The sequence below is a fragment of the Pinus tabuliformis genome, chromosome 7 (genome assembly GCF_031772625.1).
Source record: "Pinus tabuliformis cultivar Carrire ecotype Pingquan chromosome 7, CPIR1, whole genome shotgun sequence".
In the NCBI taxonomy this organism is placed as follows: Eukaryota; Viridiplantae; Streptophyta; class Pinopsida; order Pinales; family Pinaceae; genus Pinus; species Pinus tabuliformis.
In genome coordinates this window covers 1,454,927,136-1,454,952,236 of record NC_142293.1, presented here as the reverse complement: position 1 = coordinate 1,454,952,236, position 25,101 = coordinate 1,454,927,136, and the positions used below count along the sequence as shown (strand labels likewise).

General features: G+C 37.3%; 2 pseudogenes; both read right to left on the bottom strand.

Moving 5' to 3' along the window:
• Positions 1–5,803: 5,803 nt before the first annotated feature.
• LOC149253212 (pentatricopeptide repeat-containing protein At2g03880, mitochondrial pseudogene) lies at positions 5,804–6,355 on the bottom strand (annotated as a pseudogene).
• A 59-nt stretch (positions 6,356–6,414) lies between these two features.
• On the bottom strand, positions 6,415–7,290 carry LOC149253211 (pentatricopeptide repeat-containing protein At2g13600 pseudogene; annotated as a pseudogene).
• Between the last annotated feature and the right edge of the window lie 17,811 nt (positions 7,291–25,101).

Below are 25,101 nucleotides of genomic sequence, written 5' to 3'. Positions count from 1 at the left end.
ACAAAATTGTAATACCATTAAATTTCTTCATAAATATATGAGATATATGACTTCAGAATAATTGGTGAAATTTTGAACAAATATTAAAAATAAGAAAATGAAGTTGTTTATATAAAGCATTTAGACTATCCAGTTTTATCTATTTTTTATATAGTTTTATTAAAAATAAATAAAAAAACATCACACACTTTTCACAACCCAACTTCAATTAAAGAAGTGAGCCTCTAAGTGTATCCTATATTCATGAATATTTTATTTTTGTTATTTTATTTTATTTTATTTTTATTTTTTAATAAAAAGAAATTATTGCATTACAATTTTGACATCCCAGTATTAGAGTACATAACTTGTAAAGAAATGATGGTGTATGCATTTGCATTTTCCATTAAATTGTCCAATTACAAGCTATAATATCTAGCCACACGGTAAAGTGATATATTCTAACTTGTAGCCACACAAGAAAGTCAACTATTCTAACTTGTAGCTATGTGGGAAAGTGAACTATTCTAACTTGTAAAGAAGAAATGATGTCGCATGTGTTTGCATTTTCCATTAAATTGTCCAATTACAAGCTACTATATCTAACCACCTGGGAAAATGAACTTGCAAATATATAATAGATTATACTAATTCAAAGAGAAAAGCGAGCGATCTTATGGATACATACTTGATTAACCAGATGCACTTCACTCTCAGAATTCCTCGCTTCTGAGAAGAAGGCCCCTCATGCTTTTTATTTTCGATTCAATCGTGTATAAACCGAATAGAGGTACGACTGTAAATTGTTCAGAGGCACCAAAGAGAACATTGAACGTCTAGCTATTATGCCTGATGAGAGAGGAAGATGGAAACCCGTTAGAAATTTACGCAGCAGAATAAAATCAAAGACGACAGAGCTCACCCAAACCAAGAATGGAGAATAAAAAATGAGCCCTAAACAACTTTCAAATAACGAACATGCCATTTCCCAATTTGCTTTGTTTCTTTTGAACTCCTGTAACTAGACACAAGTTGATTTGAAGTTCCCATCATCCCAAGCTCGACCTGGTAATCTCATAAGCAAGGAAGCAGGCAACATTGGCAGGAACACTTATGGCCATGGCTTTGACCAAGCCTTTTAGACAAGCCTTTAAGCCCTTCTAAAGAAACAAGTTTCTTGATGACATTAATTGTACCAACATACTTTGGATGGTGAAATTCATCAATCTGAATGACACTCTTCAACTCTTCAAAGCATTAGTTGGATATACAAGTGTCCAGCTAGAAGCGCCAGAAATCCCACTAGAAACAAGCAGGGTACCCATGCCCAATTGAGATGCATCATGTCGTCGTGCCATGAATGGCTTCAGAGCCTTATACATGCCATATGCAATGCCATTTACAGATACATCCCTTAATAAAGTAGGATAAAGCCCTTAAACAATTTTGTGGCTCATTCGGATCTTAAGACATGCTTAGCTACATCAACTAGGCCATTGTGTTTAATAGAAGCTATCACTCTTGTTACCCCTAAAGTTGCAACTGAAGCGGTAGCCAAAGCACTCTGAGCTTGCAATCTACATTTGATAAGCTTAGTTGGGTAAGTCAAGAAAGATAAGCAATCCCTGCCCCTTCTCCACACACCACCTGCTGCCCTACAGTGGCAAACCAAGCTCAACCCTAAATAGGGCTTCCATCTGACCTCTTGCACTAAACACAACTGCATTGCAAGCTGTGACAGTGGACAAAGGGGCTCCCATTCCTTTGTACATCCCTGTGAGGCCTTCTTTGGCAATGGTCTGCTTGACAACATCCATTGCACCGACATAGCGAAGATGCTGGCCAGGAAGAAGCAATGGTTGACTCTGGGGCTTCACCTCAATTGTGTCAAAGGGATGCCCAGATATCAGTTGTGTTGTTCCCCCAACAGTGCTAGAAATTAGATCCTTGGCTAGAACGATTACCATAATTGGAAGTGACTAATCCTAAAACTTAATATCTACAACACACGGCTTTACTTTATGTGGAACTCTATCTGACATTTAATATCAATAAAATCCAGCCTTTTATTTAGTTTTCAATAAACAGAAGTATTCTAAATGCAGAAAGCTTCCTTAAAATGGGTGTTCAAGGTCACTCAAATTGTACATAGAACCTTAAAATGGGTGTTCAAGTCCACTCAAATTGTACAAAAAAGGCGGATGAATTTCTCACCTGATCAACATGCCTTATCCAACAGTAAAAACAACTTAATGTAACCTAGCGGAAAACCTACAAGCAGAACCCTGCATGAGATGGACCAAGATTCAATAACGTGGAAGCAGCAGAACCTGGAAGTCAGTTGTTGGTTGGGGCGCTCATCCTCGATAGCATTTGCGGCAGATAAAGTTGAGCTTAGAAGGAGTTGAGTACCCACCTGTACAAATATCAAATCCATTAAAAACCCATATTAAGCTTAAAGGAATTAGTGGGTAGCAAATCGGAAAGGGCATTGAATTATGCCAGAGGACAACTTTCTCATCTGTGGTGGCTTGGAAACACAAGGCTTGACCTGCCATAACAGGCAAAATATTAGTTACCGTAAGTAGGCACAATGGCCCTCTGTACATGTATAGAAATGGAAAGAAAAACCATTAGAAAGAACAAAAAAATATGTATATACTTGCTCCTTAGTATTATTTTCGAATGCAGATAAGACAGTACTTCTTTGGACATTTGGAACAATAGACCACTCTGCCTTTGTCATTTCTTTTACAGTGATGGAAATTCGTATTCTCAGTGTTTTGTGATGTTGCCTTAATTTTATTCCCCTATGCTGGAATATTGTGATGTTGCCTTCATTTTATTCTCCTATGCTGGAATATACTATCCACCCCCATCTGCATTTTTCTGACAAAATTCTTGGTATTCTTAACCTTGAAAACATCAGGAGTTGGGGTAATATTTAACCCCTCGTTGCTTAAATTTAGTGGCGCAGGTCGTTTAGGCTCTGTGTTCGAAACCGATGCACTGTACTTCAAAAAGCCATTGGTTGCTTCCTTATTGTGATCCTCGTCAATTAACATCATCTTCGTTACCCGCATTCATTAATTTCAAAACCCCAAATTCTGCCCCAATTTCTTCCTGCTCCTCTTTGACCTTGCGTTTCCGCCCTCTCTTCTTCACACCACCATCAATGCCCTCATGTAACACAGTCTGGGGCTTCCTGTCCCGCTTCTTACCCTGGCCTCTGGTGCTCGCAGTGGCCTTGGACTCTTGTTGCTACTACATTTGATGTTTCTCGCATTCTGACATTGGTACATTAGTGGGTTTAAGCACTGCAATTCCACAGGCCACAACGCGGGGCTTCCTGCCCCGCTTTCTGCCTTGGCATCTGGAGCTCCCAGTGGCCTTGGGTTGTTGCTGCAGCAATTTTCTCGCAATCCCCAGTCCTCGGCATGCCCCGCTTCCTACCCTGGCCTCTGATGCTCGCAGTGGCCTTGGACTGTTGTTGTTGCTGAAATTGATGTCTCTAGCATTCCGACATTGGTGGTTTGAAGCTCTGCAACACCACAGCCCTGGGCCTGCTCCCATTGACCTTAGGCCGCTAGCACCACATTGCTCTGAGCTCCTTTCGTTGCAATTCTCTCCTTGTGAGCATTGTAGTGTCGTCATTGTTCATCGCCATAACCTCCATGAAGAATTCAAACGGACTCTACCTGGAACTCCTGTGTAAAAAGCACACAGATGTGGAGCGGAGAGCATTGTTCATTGCCATAAACTCCACTAAGAATTCAAATGGACTCTACCTGTAACTCCTCCGTAAAAAGCGCACAGATGTCGAGCGGAGTTTTTTTAAGGGTATTTTAATGTTTTAAAACATTTTTTATTAAATTAGACAGTTGATTTTTGTTCAATCGTCTAACAAAAGATCTAAAAGCTACGATTAGGACAGAAGGGCATTTTGGGGAGTTCATTTAAGATGGAAATGCCTTACGGCGTATATATATATATATATATATATATATATATATATATATATATATATATATATATATATATATATATATATATATATTATAATAAGTTTTTATTTAATATAATAATAAAAATTTTATAAAATAAAAAATATTAAACATAAATTTTAAGAATGATTTATCGACTCCTTCGCACTATGTCCCTCGGTTTTGTGCATATGACTGATAATTCGAGTTGTATTCAAATATATTTGCATCCACATTCAAATATATTCAGTATTATATATTATATATTCAGCTTACATAATATGTCCCTCGGTTTTGTGCAAATGACTGATAATTCAAATATATTTGCATCCACATTCAAATATATTCAGTATTATATATTTTGTATTCTGCTTACATATTTTTTTTTTGTTATTTTTAGAGTAAATTTATTTATATTTAATCTATTTTACAAATCAGAAAATTATAGTTTTATGTTATAAATTTACAAAAAAGACACTAAATTCATTTTAGGATTAAAACATACAATTTAAATAAAAGCCCATCAGTGTCTCATGAAAAAAATCATATCGCCAAATTACAAAGGGAAAAAAAAAACAAAATGTTTCTGCGTCCATCTTCTATCTATCAAAACATCAATTACCTACCAATATGGAAAGGTCAAACACACAATTCACGTTTTTACTCAGACAAACCCTGACATCTTGTAGATGAGGGTTGGTGTGGGCCTCTTAAGCAACGAAAAGACTGTCCCACAAAGTGAAAGTTCCACCAAATGTATTGTAATGATGTACTCAACGACAATGAACATCTCATCTTTTTGGGTTTCCTGTGCACTAATGTACTTGATGATGTTCAATGAAACCAGCCACTCAAATCAATAGAAATTACAAGTATATCAAGGTAAAATCATTTATTAATCTCACCTATCGGGCTCCATAGACAACTTGTATATGACATTTACATGGTGTACTGGTAGTCTGGTAAAGGTGCCCTCTTTGCAATGATGAGAGGTTATCTCTGGAGCTAATCAAGTTATCGACAACAACTCATCTTTTTGGATCCCATCAACATGGTGTACTGGTTGCAACTTTTCATTCTTCTTCAAGGGCTTGCACTCTGAAGTTACAAAAGGAAAAAGATTTTATTTAGATTCTTCTGAATAGCGCATCATTTATAATGCCATCTAATAGGAGTTAGAAAAGGGAAGAAAATGCTTAGATTCTAGCGAATAGCACATCACTTAAAGTACATACATGGCAAACATTTCCTAGCCTTTTGATTACTGCTTGTTATTTTGAATGCCCTTTAGTTCAAAAAGATATCATCCATGCTAAAAATGGTGGCCATCTTTTGCACGTAATGAACAATTTCATTTGTAGTGCAAATAAGGGAGCTCTCTTCCTTATTAGATCCCCAACATCCTGTCCCCAAGTGTTGTTAGTTAAAAGCCAGATATGCTTAAATCTCGCTGCAAAAAGAATTTGTTGATTTAGCTCCTCGAGGATTGAATTTGAAGACTTCAATAACCTCCAACTATCATTTCGTTCTTCATAGATCAATCATGAGTATTTCCCCTCCATTAGAAAAGCTGCATTTGAATTTTACTCCAATTGCTAGGAGATATTGGTTTTATTTTCACTTTTTGGACTGTGAGTATTATTATTGATTTTTCGAGCTAACAGGTTAACTTCTTCCCAATGGCAAAGCCTTTTCCATAAAAAGGAATACCCTGCCCTTTAAACTTCATCTCTGATTCTCCACAGCATGCTGGACAAATCATGCTGCAATGAGCTGCTTAAAATTATTTTGTGACCATGGATGAGTTCCAGCTTTTTATGTTATAGCGGGTGCAACCCATTTCATGCGAGGAAAGCATGCACGTGCTTGTTGACTTCAATCCAACTGCGTCCAGCCGTTGGTTTAATCCCCCTATCTTTCATGGTTTTTCTCAGCTTTTCAATACCATCCCGCCGGCCCACTGAAGCATAGATATTTGAGAGCACAACATAAGTTGCTGCATTTTTCCAATCCAACTCAAAAAGGTGTTCTGCAGCGTATTCTCCTAACTCTGTATTGTTATGTATGATACAGGCTCCAAGCAAACACCCACAGGCTGTAGCATCAGGGGTTATTAGCATTTTGCTTATCAAGTCTTTAACCTCTTCCAGGTGCCCAGCACGGCCAACAAGGTCAACCATGCAGCCATAGTGTTCTATCACAGGTGTGATCTGGTAACATTGACTCATAGAATTAAAGTACTTTCGGCCCTCATCCACTAGGCCTGCATGACAGCATGCCGACAAAACATTGACGAAGGTAACACTGTCCGGTTTCATAGCAGATTGTTGCATTTCTTGAAATAGTTTCAGGGCCTCCTTGCCACATCCATGCATTGCATATCCTGCAATCATTGAATTCCATGAAACCACATCTTTTCCATGTATTTTGTCGAAAACTTCATTTGCCTTGTCTATGCTTCCACATTTTGCACACATGTCAGAAGCGCGTTACACAGAAATACATTGCACTGAAAACCACTTCTAATTATTTCTTCATGGATTTCCATGCCCTGTTCCAGAGCTGCCAAATTAGCGCATGCTGGGAGAACACTGGCAAAGGTTTTCGAATATGGCTGCACTGCTGCTTGTTGCATCTGTCGAAAAATCTCCAAAGCTTCCATGTTGTGCCCATTCTGTGCATAACCTGCAATAATGGCGGTCCAGGATGCAACATTTCGTTGAGGCATTTTGTCAAACATTTTGCGTGCAATGTCTATTCTCTCACATTTTCCATACATGTCTACAAGGGTAGTTCCCACAAAGACACTAGATTCCAACCCACTTTTGATTACTTCTCCATGTATCTCTATACCCTGCTGCATAGTTCCCAAGTTCGCACACATTGGGAGAACACTGGCAAAAGTTTTTGTGTCCCGCTCAACGCCTGCCAGATGCATTTGCCTAAACATCTCCATGGCTTCCAAACTGAGTCCATTCTGCACATACCCAACAATCATCACAGTCCAGGAGACTACATTACGTTGGGGTATTTCTCTGAAAAGCTTCAATGCCTCATCTATGTATCCATTGTGCAGGTATCCTGTAATCATGGCGTTCCAGGAAACAATATTTCGTTCAGGCATTTTGTCAAACACATCGCGTGCTTTTTCAATAATACCACATTTTGCATACATGTCCAAGAGGGTAGTGCCTACAAAAACATCATACTGAAACCCTCGTCTGCTTATGGCCTCATGAAATTCCTCGAGTGTTTCCAAGGTGTTACATGCAGGAAGAACACCGGTAAAGGTGAATTGATCGGGTTGAATTTCACTTTGTTTTTTCATTTGACGAAACAGAACCAAAGCTTACTGGGAAAATCCATGTCTGGCATATGCTGAAATCATGGCATTCCATGAAAAGGCGTCTCGTGTTGTCATCTGGTCGAACACTCGCCGAGAATCCTCCGGGCTCCCGCACGTAGCATACAGAGTGATAAGAGTGTTAAGTAAGAATCTATCTCCGACAAAACCCCTCTGATGCATTTGGGCGTGGAATATTTTGCCGCCCGATAAGGCCTTAAGCTTAACGCAGCCCTGTGGGAGAGAAACACATGCACTTCTCTCTACAACGTTGTCGGTAGCATGCAAGAAGCCGAGGGCATCTTTTAGCAGGCCCACTTCACGCAGTGTTACCCCATTCTGTACAGACGGAGTGTTTGTGTTAGCTCTTGTGGCAGACTGCCTAACTTGAAGATTAAGCACGAACCGAACGAGCATTACAGTCTTCTTCTTTTTCGGGTTTCTTAATCGCTGTCTCCTCAGCAACCTGTTCATCTGAATATGTTAAAGTTCAAATCTATGGCATCCCTGCTCCATAAATCTGCCGAATATAAGCGGATTTATTTCAAATTCGAGAACGACGAAAACGACACTGATCAAATGAAAAATATGTTACTGCTGCGTAAAAAGCACACAGATGTGGAGCGGAGAGCATGGTTCATTGCCATAAACTCCACTAAGAATTCAAATGGACTCTACCTGTAACTCCTCTGTAAAAAGCACACAGATGTCGAGCAGAGTTTTTTTAAGGGTATTTTAATGTTTTAAACATTTTTTTATTAAATTAGACGGCTAATTTTTGTTCAATCGTCTAACAAAAGATCTAACGGCTACGATTAGGACAGAAAGGCATTTGGGGGAGTTCATTTCAGAGGGAAACGCCTTACAGCGTAAATATTTAATGCTGGCACTGTACTCAGTTTTATGACATGATTTGATGTGACTGTACAATGTATTCTATTGCCAGACTTCAAGTGTTCATAGTGTTCGGTTTGGGACTGATGAGACTGACGTTTATCTGCCCTAACCTGATATGTTATTAAAATTTGGGGTAGAATATCGATATAAGTCATGAGGCCAAGCCATATCCATGACGTCGCCGGTTTGAAGGACACCCCGTGGTGCGACGCTGCAGTGGCGTGAAACGCACGCCTGTAAGTTTTCAGAGCGTTGGGGTAATACTGGTGACACCCTACCCTCTATATCTTTCTGTCTAAAACTGTCTCTTAATTTCACTCGTGTTATATCATTTGAATCGGCATCAACAACGTTTCCATATAAAATATTTTCACCGTTCCATTTCTGAAATCCATGGCGCCATGGCAGGTTGTACCAGGTGCTTCTGGAATACAGGTAAAGACACCTCGAGTGTTTTCTTCTATATTAGCTGTTTTGTTGGGTTTTTGTGCAATAAATATTTATTATCGTTGTACAGGTAGCCGAGGTGAAAATATTGGAAACCCTACAGGACATAGCTGTATGGAATGGGTAGAATTGAAAGGCAAACTGTAAGAAAAATGGATTACAAGGGGTGAGATTCACTCCATCCATTACCATCCATAGTTTTGTAGGCAATATATGCCTCACGCAATGTAGTATTCAACATTTGTGGCAAATGAATCACATTGCATATGAATTAACTGAAGTAAGTATCGCTTTTGTTAACCAAATAAGTTGCATTTGGAAAAAAAAAATTATATAAAAATAATGGAAAAAAGGGACTATAGCTAAATTTTTTTCAATCTTAAAGTCAGACAGAGTTACCTTATTCGGTTGGTCCTAGGTCAGGACCAATTCAGTTAGGTAAGGTTTTTTGTTTCTAGTCAATCATTTTCAAAGTTGGTATTGTGTTTTATTGGATCGTCGGTAACTTTGGTTGGTCCTCTTATAAGGATGATTATAAATGGCTTGTTCCTTAGAGAAAGGAAAATGAAGGTATAGGTTCTGTGGTTGTAATAAACAATTTTGATGATTTTGAAATTTACATTTTTAATGGTATTAGAATGTTTATTCATAAGGAGTAATTAAAAAGGAAATTTATAAGTTGTATCATAAAAATGTAGTGTTTTTAGTGGTTAGTATTTATATAGGTATTCATTTTCATTGGTCAAGTACATTGATTTGTTTGGAAGCTATGACACAAGAATGACAACAATTGAGTGTGGGCAAGGGGTCTATTGTTGCTATCACAAATGACCAACAAAATCGTTGAGATTCTTCCCTCTTTAAAATATTTTGAGTTATTACCATCTTGATGGAAGTTGTTTTTAAATGGAGGATGTCTCAACCTATTGCTCTTTTAATAAAATAGACAAATAAGGATGGTATTGTGCGAGTCTTTTAATTTTTTTTACTCCTCTCTTTCTTTAAAATATTCAGTTCTTATTACCATCTTGATTGAAATTGTTCTTAAATGAAGGATGCCTCAAAATATTGCTCTTTTAATAAAATTGACAAATAAGGATGGTATTGTGTGGGTCTTTTAATTTCTTTCTAATCCTCTCAAATAAAGGTTAACTAATGTGGTTAGTTGGATGGGTTAAAAAATAATGTTTCTCGTTGAGAATTTCTTACTTAATCAAGAGTCATGAGAGATCAATCCCTCTTAAGATGCCTTGACTAGATTTGCTTGTTGTTCCCTCATATTTATGCACTTTACGAAAACTCCTATTGGTTTTACCTTCTTTGACCTTCTTCATTTCACTAGAAAACTTCTCTGACCTCAAAAAACTAGTTGACGGGCTTGATCTCATTCATCCCATTCATCGTATAAAGCAATTGAATGTTAATTGGATGGTTAAGAAGTGAATATATGTTGGTTGAGTTGGGGGTCAATGCCATTCATTCACTCAACTAAGTGAATGGGTTCATTTATAAGTTGTTGAAGTGATGACAACTTTTACCCAAACAAAGAAAAAGATATTAATCCCAATGCTTTATCCCCCAATCATCCCTTAGATTTAGCGCCATTGTCTCTAACTTATCATATAAAGACGAAATTTAACCTTTCTACTCATGAATAAGATATTATTTTTGATTTATCATCACATAATATTATAGCTAATATTTCTAAATGGATGTTGACCTTATTTTCCATTGCAAAAAAGAGCGATTAGATTGGCATGTTCAAAGCCGTCATCACTGTTGAAATTGAAGGGTTAAGGTGATGTGTATTTTTTTTTTACAAGAGAAAAAATATTGTTAATATATATTCAAGTGTACAAGGTGATGTGTATTTTCTTTTACAAGAGACAGAAAAAGATGTTGTTAATATATATTCAAATGTACAATATTATTATGTGTGTGGCATGTTTGTCATGCATTGTTGGAGAATGTTGGAAATAAATTTCAAGGGAAAACCAAATTTACATTTTTTGTGCTTTAAGAAAAATCATACACATATGTCAAAATGATGAATATGTAAGAAATGTAGTTGAAAATTTCTTTTAAGAATTTAATGAGCATAAAAAGTTTTTGGAACATTTTAAAGCCACTTGGTTAACAAACAATAAAATATGTAAATTTCTTGTAATTGGCTTTAGTGACTCTATTTTGCATGTCATGTATAGTTAATGCATAAATAATATATATATTTTTTTCTTTTCTTTTCTACAGATATGTGGGAAAAAACAGGGAAAAATGTACAAAGGTTTTACACACTCCAATCAAGATACAAACAATGCAAATGAATCTTATAAATGGTATTTCAAAAAAGATACCTAAGTGAGAAGAAGAATGCATGTCATAGACGAGTTGATTGGTTAATTTGTTTTGTTGACAAAGGTTTGTATTGTATTACAATCATATGCAATGTTTATAGGAAATTGGTTTTGTACAACCTAGATAAATTGAGAAACAATCGAATTCATTCAATTGTAGAGCTAACCAAATCTCATATGTAAGTTTCTTGTAAGTGGCTTTAGTGACTCTATATTGCATGTCATGTATAGTTATTGCATAATTTTGTTTTTTTTGTTTTTTTTTGTTTTTTTTGTTTACTCTACAGATATGAGGCAAAAAACGAGGAAAAATGTACAAATGTTTTCCACACTCCAATCAAGATACAAACAATGCAATTGAACTTTATTAATGGTATTTCAAAGAAAGATACCTAAGTGAGAAGAACAATGCATGTCATAGACAAGTTGATTGGTTAATTTGTGTTGTTGACAAAGGTTTGTATTGTATTACAATCATATGCAATGTTTATAAGAAATTGGTTTCGTACAACCTAGATAAATAAGGAAACAATCGAATTCATTCAATTGTAGAGCTAACCAAATCTCAAATGAAGATTGTGTGCCTGATGAAAAGAGTAACAATGATTATTGAGTTTGTAGAATTCCAACAAAGGGGTTGACGCGCGCCCTGCTCTCACTAGGTCAAGCCGTCTCTAAACTTGCCTTGGCCTTTGACTCTCAGCGATGGCCCCTCCGGAAGCTTCACCGGCCGCCGCCCAGTAGGCCATCTTTGCGCTGGTTAAGTCATTACCTCCTCAACGACCATGTCCAACAATCTCCAAATTTGTGAAGAAGCTCGACGTCCTACAAGAAGTCAATCTGCCTCTAGCTCTACCTCGCATGGTCGCCCTTTCTTTAGCTGATCGAGGTCTCATTGGACAATTTACTAGTCTCTGGCCATCTCCGAAGACAATGCAAAGATGGGTAAAATGAAACTGGGCTGATAAAATTCAAGGAAAAATCTCCATTCGATTCTGTGGGAAAGGGTATTTCACCTTCTATTTAGAGTCAAGAGAAGACAAAGATCTAATCTTCAGAAATGGTCCATATTTTATGGACTCCAGAGACCTATACCTTAACAAATGGACTCTGGATTTCGATCCCGAGCTGGATGTTCCGAGTGTTGTTCCAGTTTGGGTTAGGCTCCCTCACCTTCCCCTCCACTATTGGGGAGACGAATCAGTTCGAGCTATTGGGAATCTTGTTGGAGGATTCATTGATCATAGTGAGCCGAAAGATAATATGCAAGCCTGTGCTCGCATATGCGTAGAAGTTGATCTAGGGAAAAGGCCTTCCTGAGGCCATCAAGCTCAAAGTGGATGATTGGACTCATATCCAACAATTGGACTATGAACAGATCCCGATCAAATGCAAGGTATGTCAGAATACGGCCACTTTGCCAACCACTGTACTAAATTAGTTGTTGTAGAGAATGTTTCACACGATGAGCAATGGGAAATAGTCAAGAAAAGGAAGACAACCCCCATCTCCAAAACACCCCCTGTTTCTGATCCTCCCATTCATAATCCTTCTTTTCCCTCCTCCTCTTCCCCCTCTAACTCCTCCCTTCCCTCACCCCATCCTCCTCCTTCTCCATCTTCTAATCCCTTCTCTGTCCTCTCCCCTCTAAAGATAATCCCCCCCCTTGCCCCAAGCTCATGCATTTGATCCTCCCCTGCTTATCTCCTCTTCCCTATCCCAAGATCCTCCCTCATCCAGACTTATCAGGAGTACTTCAAAAGAGCATGGAGTAGCTTTGAACACGCAAAAAAAGCATGGGCCACGAAGGAAGTCTGCCAAGCAGCAGAGATGAAAATGCTCAGATGATATCGCCATGGGCACTCAGAACCCCATAGAGTCATATATCTTGGGACAATACGAAAAAGAAACAGTATATAAGGAGCAAGGAGGGCGAGCAACTCTTCGTACCCCTCATACTAAATGATGAAAGTTCTCTCCTGGAATAGTAGGGGACTAGGGCACCCCTCCAAACTAGTTTCCTTAAAAGATCTTATAAATCATGAGAAACCTAGAATTCTTTTGGTACAAGAAACAAAACAAGGACAACAAGAAATGAAAGGAATCATTGGTCAAAACAACTAGTACAATGGCAGCATTTGCGAATCACAGGGCGCTTTCGGGGGAATCATAACCCTATGGAAACACAACATATGGAATCTCATAACAGACACAGTCAGCCAACATTGGATAAAGACCGTTCTAGAGAACATTAGAGACAACCAAAGTATAGTCATTTATAACATTTATGCACCAAACCATTATAGAGATAAATAGTGTTGGGCTGCCCTCAAAGCAAATATAGATGAAGAAAAAAACAACAGTGTTATTCTGAGGGGAGACCCCAATCTCATTCTACATTCAAATGAGAAAAGAGGAGGTTGCTTCAATCCAGATCCCTATAGAATGCAGTTGGAGACCATCATGCAGGATCACGATCTTATTGACATTGTCCCAAAAAATTGAAGGTTCACCTGGAGCAATCGCAGGTTGGGCAAAGGCAATATCATGGAGAGGCTAGATAGAATTATGGTGAATGTCACGTTTCTCTCCTCCTTTTCTACTACCTACGCCACCATCCTTCCCTTCTCTGCTTCTGATCACTATCCTACTACTCTTGTCCTCGAAGCCCACTGCCCCTTAGGGCCCATCCCCTTCAAATACGGACCCCTATGGAACAGCATCCCAGCTGCCAAAGAAATCATTCAAAGAGCTTGGTGTCAGCAAATAGAAGGATCGTTGGGGTACATCTGGGAAAATAAGCTAAAAAGGACTAAATACGCCTTAAATAATTGGGCAAAAAACTGCTACACAGAGCCTGAGAAAGAAAAACAAGAAATAAAAACCAAAGTGGAAAACATTCACATTATAATAGAGGAACGAGGACTTCTGCAGGAAGACAAGGACCGTGAAAGTGAACTCTATTTCCAGCTTTATCATGCCAATAGAGAGGAGGAGCAGAAATGGAGAATAAAATCTAGGCAGCTATGGCTGCAAGGAGGAGATAAAAACTCTGCTTTCTTTCATAAGTAGGCTATGGTTCAGAAAATTAGGAACAATGTTACATCTATCATTGATGGAGAAGGCAATTTTCAAACCAATCAAGGTGCTATTAGAAAGGCAGCTTCAGATCATTAAAGCGCTTTCCTAACAGAAACGAAAGAGGAGGAAGATTATTCAGATTTGCTGCAATATCTCCCTATTGGGATCATCAAGAAAATAAATGATAGCTTGGTCAAGGAGATTGAAGAAGAAGAAATAAGAGAAGCTATCTGGACTCTCTGACCGGAAAAAGCTCCTGGACTAGATGGCTTCCCAATATGCTTTTACAGAGCTTACTGGGGAACAATTAAAAGAGATCTAGTCAAAATGATAAAATGGATTCAGTGTAAGGGAAAAATTGGAGGTTTCACCAATGCCACCCATCTTGCCCTTCTTCCCAAAGAGAACCGCCCTTCATCTTTCTCCCGATTTCGACCCATTTCTCTTTGCAATTACTCTTACAAAATCCTTACCAAAATCCTTGCCACTCGCCTCAAACATTTTCTCCCTTCGATCATCTATGAAAACCAAGGAGGATTCCTGGCCAACAGGCAAATACTCGACTCTATCCTCCTCGTTCTAGAAGCTATTCATTCCAGACAATCTAGAAATGAAAAAGGTTTTATTCTAAAATTAGACCTGGCCAATGCCTTTGAGAGAGTCAAGCATTCCTTCCTCATCGTTGTTCTAACGAAAATGGGATTTGCTGCGCCCTTCCTTGATTTCATCAAAGCTTGCATTTTTGGCCCTTGGATTTCTCCTCTTGTTAACGACAGACCTGGACCTTCCTTCCAATCTTCTCGAGGGCTAAGACAAGGTTGCCCCCTCTCTCCTTATATGTTCATTTTTATGGCTGAATCGTTTAGTAAAGCTTTGGGCGACAATCGGAGGGTCGGTCTCATTACTGGCATTAAATTCGAGAATGGGGTCAAAAACATAAATGACTCTCAATTTGCTGATGATACTTTGTTAATAGGAGGAGCTTCCAACATTATAGCCCGCCGCTTCAAAGCCCTCTTGGAAAAATACATGAGCTACTCAGGAGGTATGGTTAATCAACTCAAAAGTTGCATCTATGGCTGGAACACAACAACTCAAGTCCTTCATAACATCACCAACACCTTTGGGGTCCCTTGCAATTTAGATTGGGAGCACTTCACTTATCTGGGCATGCCAATGAGTGCTGGTCCTCTGAAAATTGAAGTGTGGGATACCATCATAGATAAAATGAAAAGGAAAGTGCAGCAATGGGGTTCCACATGGCTCAATCCAGTAGGTCGCCTTGTTCTTCTGAAAACAGGGCTATCTTCTCTACCCTTATACCAATTTACGCTTCTGCAAGCACCTGCCATTTTCCATCATAAAATGGAAATCATTCTCTGCCATTTTTCCTCTGGCAAGGGGGGAAAAATGAAAAAAGGAAGTTCAATCTTGTTAGTTGGAAGCAGGTCATTCAAACCCACGATCATGGAGCACTAGGAATCAGATCTCCCAAGTTCCTAAATCTGGCTTTTGGTGGCAAGATCATTTGGAGATTCATCAGTGGCCATTCAGCTTGGTGGAAAAGAGTGTTGGAGGCCAAATATCTAAATTTTCTAAGACAGTACCTTTTGGACAGCGATATCACCAACAGAGGTTGCTCCAAAATATGGGGATTGTGCAAGAAAGCAATCCCCTTTCTGGCCCAAAACATCTCTAAAGTTCCTAGGGGCGGCACCAATATCAAAATCAGAGTAGACAAAATTATGGGACAGCAGCTTATCAGCAGCCAACCTAGAACTGATCAAATTTTCTCCTTCTTTGAGAACATAGGGCTTCATTATCTGGATCAGATCTCCCAATGGGATACCCAATCTCAGATTTGGAAGGGATGGACTTTTCCAGCCATTTCCATAGACCTCAAGGCGAGCTTCGCTATTCTCCAAGCTCACCTCCATAACATCGCTCCTATTAAAAAAAAAATGACATCGACAGCTTTCAATGGGATCCTTCGGGGTCCAATTACACAATTCAAGCTGCCCATCAGTATATTTGTAATAACGAACAACCCACTCCCATTTGAAATCATTGGAAAACTGTTTGGAAGTCTGAGGCCATCCCAAAAATTAAATTCTTCGTTTTGGCTCTTCTAAAAGGGAAAATCCTTACTTCTGACAACTTGAAAAAAAAGAGGCATAATTGGTCCCTCCCGATGCCCAAACTGCCAAGTTGCTGAAGAATCCATCCAACATCTCTTTATTGCCTGCCCCTTCGCCACTTCCTGTTGGAGAGAAATATCCTTCAATGACCTTCTCCCCTGGGATCCCCATAACTCCATTGGAGAAGTTCTGCACCTTTGGAAGAAGAGCTACCCATGGCAACAAAAGAAGAACAACACAATCAAAAGGCTTTGGGATACTCTTCCCTACTCTCTCCTATGGAACATTTGGTTGGCAAGAAATCGCATGGTGTTCAAAGATAAAGAAACCATCACAAGGAAGCTTTGTAACAAGGCAAAGAGTCTTACTTTAGAAACCATCTCAGCTAAAAATCAAAAGCAAATTGATATCAATGGTCTTTGTGTTGAAGAAAGGAACTTCATAGGTTCTTTGTTGGATAAAAGCAGTAGCAACCATAGTGGAAGTAACATCAGTAGCCAGATCAACACTTCTAAACATAGGTGGAAAGTAAGATTGAAAGAAGAGGAGTTCTCAACTTGGCTCAGCAACAGCAACTCCCACATCTCTTCTTCAATGGAGCCTCCAAATCTAACCCTGGAACAACAAGGGCAGGTGGAGTCATCTATAGTACTAACGGAGATATCAGAGTCACTTATGAATGGGGGCTTGGCCCTCTCTCCAACAATAGGGTAGAAGCTCTAGCTCTTTATCAAGGGCTCATCCAACTTCAAAAACTGGGAATTAACAAAGGAATGATCTTCGGTGGCTCAACAACCATCATCAGTGTTATGGTCCACAACTGAAATGCCTCCAATGTGCTTCTCCAACAAACCATCAACTGGTGTGAAGCTCTCGCTTATCAAATGTCTGATCTTTGATTCTTCCATGTTCTTCGAACTCTTAACAAGGACGCTGACATTTGTGCCAATCGAGCATGCAGTAGACCCATAGGAGATCTCCTTTGCAATACTGTCGAATCCCAACATTATCTACCTTGATCAAATTCATTTCAATGCTCAGAATGGACAATGGCAAATCAATTGGCTCAGACTCCCTCACCGTCTTCAAGAAATGTCAGGCCCTGAACTTTGCAAAAATGCGCCTTGCCAGCCATCAGAATCATGACCACTCAGCTGAATCTCTGAACTCGATCCGCTTTTCTCATTTCAGTCCCATCGCCCATGCTGCTCTGCCCAGTCCTTTCCTCCCCTGTGACCCTCCCCGTGTTTTTCTCGTGATTTCTTCTCTACTCTCCATCTGTGCCTCGTTCGATCCCGCCTTCTTATTCGCTCTCTCCTCCCCTCATTCCCACATCTTCCCTTCTTCCTGGCTCCTCTCGTTGGTAGCTTCCTGCTCTTCTGCGCTGAACCATCGACCCCCTTCCCTCCTCTTCTTCTCTCATCCCCCAAGCTCACTTCGCCCAGGCTCGTCAAATCTACACCTTCGCAGAGCCCTCCTCATAGCTTGTGTTCTCGCAATGGTAAGAAGCGAAGACCGTCTCTACTACGCCGATCTGCAAGCAGAGTTGGAACAAATCCGTGCTCACCAGAAGATGTTGGATGCTAAAATGGACATTCATACATGGATCTCCAGCGAGAAGCACGAGGCAGACATCAACCTTTTCCTCCATCGAGTTTCTTCACTTCAGGAACAGTTTAACGATCTCTCCCACAGATGCAACCATGCCCAGGAATCCATCAACATTTTGAAGTTTATGATGGAGAAAAGAAATGCTCCCAACACGAGCTCTTCAAGCCTAAGGAATGCTGCAGAATTAAGCATGCACTGCAAATTTTGCTTTTTGTTATTCCAGTTCATTAGAATCTATACTTGTCCAGGTTTTCAGAAAGTTAGAAATGACAGGAGCGAAGAGGAATTTTATCTCCCTTATAGTGTTTTCCTGCTTTGCTTCCTAGGCATAATGCCTTGTAATTGAGGAACTTAGCCTCCTCAATCTTTTTTTGGAATATAAACAACAACCAATTATGTAAAAAACAAAAACAATGATTATGGAGTTTCTAGCCAAAATAAAGATACCTATGATATTTGGTGTTGTAATTTGTAGCAATTTCAATTTGGACATGCATTTTGGAGTAACAATGATCATTGATTTTGTAGCCAAAATAAAACTACCCATGGTATTTGGTGTAATGTAATTTGAGTAACAATTATTCAGTTTGTAATACCCATGATATTTGGTGTAATGTAATTTAAGTAACAATGATTATTGGGTTTGTAGCCAAAATAAGGATACCCATGATATTTTTGCAGCAATTTCAATTTGGACATGCATTTGGGAGGGCCAAGAGTGGGGAGGGTGACTTGTAAACCCGTTTTTTAGATTCGTCATGATGTCATTTTTCCATTATGTTATCTATGGGCATGAACTTTCATTATTTAATTGGGAATGAAGTTCCATTTTGTTAAAAATAAAAATGTATAGCTTAACCAATTTTGAATACAAATACATGAATTTGGATTTTTATATATAATGTCTTCATTGAGTTTTAAGTTCATGATGTGGATTTGATGTTGTTATATTCTATCTATGTTATATAACTTTTGATAAATTAGTTAGAATGGATTTATTTATTTATTTACAAATTATCAAATTTGCAAGCGAAGTTACTTATATTTATATTTCACTTGATGCAAGTTAAGTTACTTATCTATTTATATGTTACTAGATGGTGTAGGCACAAACCAACCTATCATTACCAGAACTTATCGGTACCATGCCAGACTTTGTCATGTACATGAAGAGTATATATATATATATATATATATATATATATATATATATATATATGAATGATGCAAGTTAAGTTACTTATCTATTTATATGTTACTTGATGGTGTATGCACAGACCAATGTATCGTTACTAGAACCTATTGTTACCATGCGAGACTTTGTCATGTACATGAAGAGTATATATATATATATATATATATATGTTAATTTTTAATATATGATAAAAAAAGACTAAAGTTTTAAAGTATAGTATACATGTTTTATAATAAAATTTTCAAAAATAAATAAATATTTGAGCCTTTGCCACTTCAATACATATATATATATATATATATATATATATATATATATATATATATATAATTCTTTTATTTATTTTGTAGGAATTTACAGGGTTCATCAGAGAAAATATCAAATGACACCGCTTACAAATAGATCACAGATCAATACACCAATATTTTTGACGTGGTTAAAACCCTCAAAGAGAGAAACAGTCCATGACTTGAGCCAACGCGACCACTTCAGACAATTTATTAATAAAAGAAATAAAATTTACATAAGTTTTTCTCATTAACGGTTACCCTACATGCCAGACTTTGTTATGTACATGAAGAGTATATATATATATATATATATATATATATATATTATATAATTTAATTTGATAAAAAGACTAAAGTTTTAAAATATAGTATACATGTCTTATAATAAAATTTTCAGAAATAAATAAAGATTTGAGCCTTTTTACCACTTCAATACTAACATTTAAAAATGAGAATTTTATTAGCAAGTTGCTCCCATATATATATATATATATATATATATATATATATATATATATATATAATTTTTTTATTTATTTTGTAGAAATTTACAGGGTAAGTTTATCAGACAGAACACCAAAGGACATCGCTCACAAACAGATCATAGATCAATACACCAGTATTCTTGACGTGGTTAAAACCCTCAAAGAAGAAAATAGTCCACGACTTGAGCCAACGCGACCACTTTAGACAATTTATTAATAAAAAAAATAAAAACATAAGCTTCTCTCATGAACAATTACCTTACAAATGACCCTCCATGATCTTTAAATAGAGATCATGAACCAATCAGGTGTTAAGCCACGGATCAAGTGTCGGTAATACCGAGGAGAGAATGAACCATCAGATCACTTCATGTATAGAACATATTGTGACCAGAGGGGAGAAGGTTTTAGTATAGTCAATGCCTTCAACTTGTGAATAACCCTTAGCAACAAGACGAGCTTTATGTTTATCAACTTTTCCATCTGGTCTATACTTGGTTCTGTAAACCAATTTGCATCTAACAAGTTCTCGTCCCTTTGGAAGAGGAACAAGATTCCATGTATCATTTGCCAATGATGAACGATATTTTTCATTCATAGCTGTGTCCCAATCTGGATGGCCTGAAGGTGTTAGGATTATAATTCGCTAAATCTTGAGTTAGTAGAGAAGAGGCTCTATCGAACTGAGAACGTGTACGTCGTTGATATGTAAGATCACCTGCAAGAGCACCTGTTGCATCCCGAGTAGCACAGACCCATTTTGGAAGCTGAGGAGCTAAAGGAGGATATTGAGAAGGTGGGGGAGGATTGTCATCCTCGATGTCATCACCTGAAGAAGAAATATTTTCAGAAGTAAAAGGGATAGAGAGAGGTGACATATCCGCCGAACTAGGCTCGTATGCCAATATATTTTTAGCAAACTTTACATCTTTTCTAATGATAACATTTTTGGACTTAAGTGGAATAAGTTTATATCCTTTGACATCTTCATAATATCCAACAAAAATACATTTTTCACTCTTAGGTACTAAAACTTTATGATTCTCATCTGTAATATGGGCCCATGTTTCACTTCCAAAAACATGAAAGTGACTTACATTTGGTTTAATTGAGCTCCATGATTTTTCTGAAGTGATATTATTTAAAACCTTAGTAGGAGTGTGATTTACTATGTAATTTGCACAATTAATTTCTTTTGCCCAAAAATTAAGACTAAGTCTTTTAGATTGAAGCATACAATTAGCCATTTCATTTAAGGTGCGATTCTTCTTTTTAGCTACACCATTTTGTTGTGGAGTATATGGAACAATATGTTGCATTTGAATTCCATTCTCAGTGCAAAAGTTGATGAATTTGTTGTTAACATATTCCTTGCCATTACTAAATCTTAACTTAAGAATTTGATGTCCAGATTTTTTTTCAACAAAGGCCTTAAAGGCCAAGAACATGTTAAATACTTCACTCTTGAGTTTTAAGAAGTATACCCAAGTGTGTCTGGAGAAATCATCAATGAAAGTTAAGAAATACTTGTAGCCAGAGAATGAAACAACTAGAAGTGGACCACATAAATCACTATGCACAAGCTGTAAAGGGGTTGAGGCGTGCCAAGAGGCACATTTTTCAAAATTATCCCGATGATGTTTTCCAAGTACACATCCAGAACAAACACCATCTCTGCAAGATACCATTGGAAGCCGTCACCATATTTTCTTTACATAGATTCTGAAGGGAGCGATAGTTTAGGTGACCAAATCGTTCATGCCAAAGTTCGCTCACTTCATCATTATGAGCAGCAAATACCGAGGGAAGATTTTATGATCCAAAGTTGTTAAACTTATACAACTTTGTAAAATCATCAGCAATGCAAGTAGTTAAAATCTGTCTAGGATCTCTTAGGTCCTTAATTACAACATCGCGAGGTGAAAATTCAATGATTTTACCTTCCTCTGAATGAGTTATTTGATATACAAATAAGAGGTTTCAGGATAAGGTTGGAACATATAATACATAATTAAATTGACCATTGTCTAGATGAACCGTTCCAGTCCCCACAACACTAAGAGATCTATCATCGCCAACATATATATTTTTGGTGTTACAATCATTTAAAGAAAAGAACATGGCTTTGTTTTTGGCCTTGTGATAAGAAGCTCTAGAATCAATGAGCCAGTCACGAGAATGAGAAGAAGAAGATACATTTAGTGCATAACTAGACTGAGATGCTTGACAACCACATGCAGATAGTGCTATCCCTGAAGATGAATTTGATGTTGAAGAGTGCTCAAAATGGATGTTATGCTTTTTCATTGCTGCTTCCAAGGCTTCCATCTATTTAAAGCATTTGGATTCTAAGTGGCCATCTCGATTACAAAAGTGGTAATTTCTATAAGTCTTTTTCCCTTTGTTTTTATTTGCTTTATCATTTTGAGACTGAAATTGCTTAGGACCCTTGTTTGGTTTATGACCGTTTTTTTTAGGGTACTGCTTCTTAGGATTCTTTGAATTTGGTTGCTCTTGGGCGGCTAAGGCTTTTTTAGAAGAGTTTCCAAGATTAAGAAGACCAAGATATAAGAGCTTTTCTTGTTCTCTTATTAATGAATCACAAAAGACATCAAAAGAGGGGGACTTGTAGTCTTGTCCTTGAGAAATAAAGGCTTCTCTAGTAGAATGGAAGGTGGAAATAAACATAGAGTAGGCTGGTCTCAACTTAGTAAGAATAGAATAGATAAGGCTACCGTCTTTGTTCTTAACCTTAACACATTCCAAGAGAAGTCTAAGGGTCTTGAACTTGGACAAAAAATCTTGAATGAAAGAAAAATTATTGGGGTCCAATGTAAGCAACTCATTTTCGAGTTGATGGGCTCCAATTTCATTTTTAATTCTAAAAACTTTGGTGAGCTTTTTATTGCTTCATTACGACTATCAAGTTTTGCGATATGGAATCTAAGGTCTGGATAATTAGACATCCTTATCAACCCATGTGCTTGATCTTGCCTATTTTCCCATTTGGCTACCTTATCTTCATCTTGAGGTTTGGTTTCTTGGCCTGAAGCTATTCTGTAAAGACCTTTATTTCTAAGTAAATCCACAATGTAGGACCACCAATAGAAGTAGTTGGTGTTGTCAAGAATAACTTGGCATGGATTTTCCATTTTAACAGAAACTGAAGATGCAGATGTTGAAACTAAGTGTTTCAATGGAAAGATCTCGAAAAGTTAGGCTAATTAAAAAAAAACGACTTTCGGATGAAGAAGTTATGGTTTTTTGAAGAAAATTTGTTGAAGATGTCGACAAAGTGCGTGAATGTGCGAAAATGAATGATAATGTTATATTTAAAAAAAAAATCCCCCCATTTTCAAACTTAATCTAATTAGCTCAATTTTTTTTATTTTTTTTATGTGACTCACTTTTATAAATAAGTGAAAGTCACTTTTACATTGGTACTTTATGAGCTACCCACTAAATTGTAACTTAAATAAAAGATAAAGAGACTTTAGAATTATAAGTGATTCACTTTTTATAATGGGTGAGAACAGTTTTACATAAAGTAACTTTAAAACATAAGTTACATATGATTTTTGAAAAAGTAACTCAACAAAAAGAAAGACTTGAACTCGAGACCTCTATTCTCATAAAGTAACTCTAGACCAAGTGAGCTAGTTTAAAAGGTTAGTAATTTTTGGAAAAGAGGAAGGGGTTTTTATTTTTTCAGTCACTCAAGCTTTGGGGTGCGTGCTTACTTGACAACGCTTTTTTTTTGCCTACAAAACAAAAACGCAACACGGACATACAAAAAAAAAATCCTTACAGCTTGAAGTTAACTTTAGCCAGAAATTAAATATTTTCCTCAATGTTTCTAATTTTCCGATATCACACTAAGGCGCGGCAGAAAAGAACATACGCATGAGAAAAATCCTTCTTCTTTGTTTCTGATTTGCCCAGATCGCACAGAGTCGCGGGGCAAAGAGGATACATAGAAATGAAATATATAGATCTGATAATAAAAAACAGAGAGCTAAATAAACCGAATTAAACAGAGAGATGAATAGCTAGAACTGCAAATAAAGACTGTATACCTCCAGATCCTTAAAATGACGTAGCTAGGGCTACTAGAAATCTTTTCGCATGAAACGAAAGGGGTTCCTCACTAGAATATATGCTCCTAACACAATAGAGCAGTTCTATTGGCCCGAAAGCAGTTACAAACAATAGATCTAGGAAACGACAGTCAGATGCAGTTGTACTGACTTCAGATTTGGATCACCAACAGATGCGGCCCTCAAATAGCTCTGATACCATGTAGGAATTTACAGGGTAATTTTTTTAGATAGAACACCAAAGCACACTGCTCACAAACAGATCACAGATCAGTACACCAGTATCCTTGATGTGTTTAAAACTCTCAAGAAGGAAAACAATCCACCTGAGCCAATGTGGCCACTTCAGGTAATATATTAATAAAATAAATAAAATTTACATAAGCTTCTCTCATGAGTGGTTACCCTATAAATGACCTTCTATGCTCTTTAAATAGAGATCATGGACCAATCGGGTGTTAAGCCACAGATTCAGTGTTGGTAATACGAAGGAGAGAATGAACCGTCGGATCACTTCATGTCTAGAACATATCGTGACTATCAGATTGTAAGTCACAAATGTACATAGTAAAGAAACACACTTTACCTAACTCTACACTAGACCAAGTTATACTTAACTATTTCTTATGTGTCGAAATATCCTAACATATTTATGGTGGGAATAAGTGAATAAAAACACAAAAGTATATATAGTGGGGAGAGATGAGAACTATGCACAAGTGAATAAAAGCACAAAAGTATGTATAGTGAGGAGAGAGGAGAACTATGCATGCATAATGAGAGTGCACCAAAGAAAATTTACACATGTAAAAAGGAAAAACTTGCATGGTAAGTGGTAGCTTTAAAATTTATTTGATTTTTTTTTGAACTTGAGCATAAATATAATGTTAAGTGTAGTAATTGTGATAAGAAACATGTTGCTGTAAAAAGTTTTGTCACTCATAACATAAGTTATCTTAAAGTACAATTTTTTTTTATTTTTTTTTCGAACTTGAGCATAAATATCATGTTAAGTGTAGTAATTGTGATAAGAAACATGTTGATGTAAAAAGTTTGGTCACTCATAACATAAGTTATCTTAAAGTACAATTTTTTTGATTTTTTTTCGAACTTGAGCATAAATATAATGTTAAGTGTAGTAATTGTGATAAGAAACATGTTGCTCTAAAAATTTTTGTCACTCATAAATACAAGTTATCTT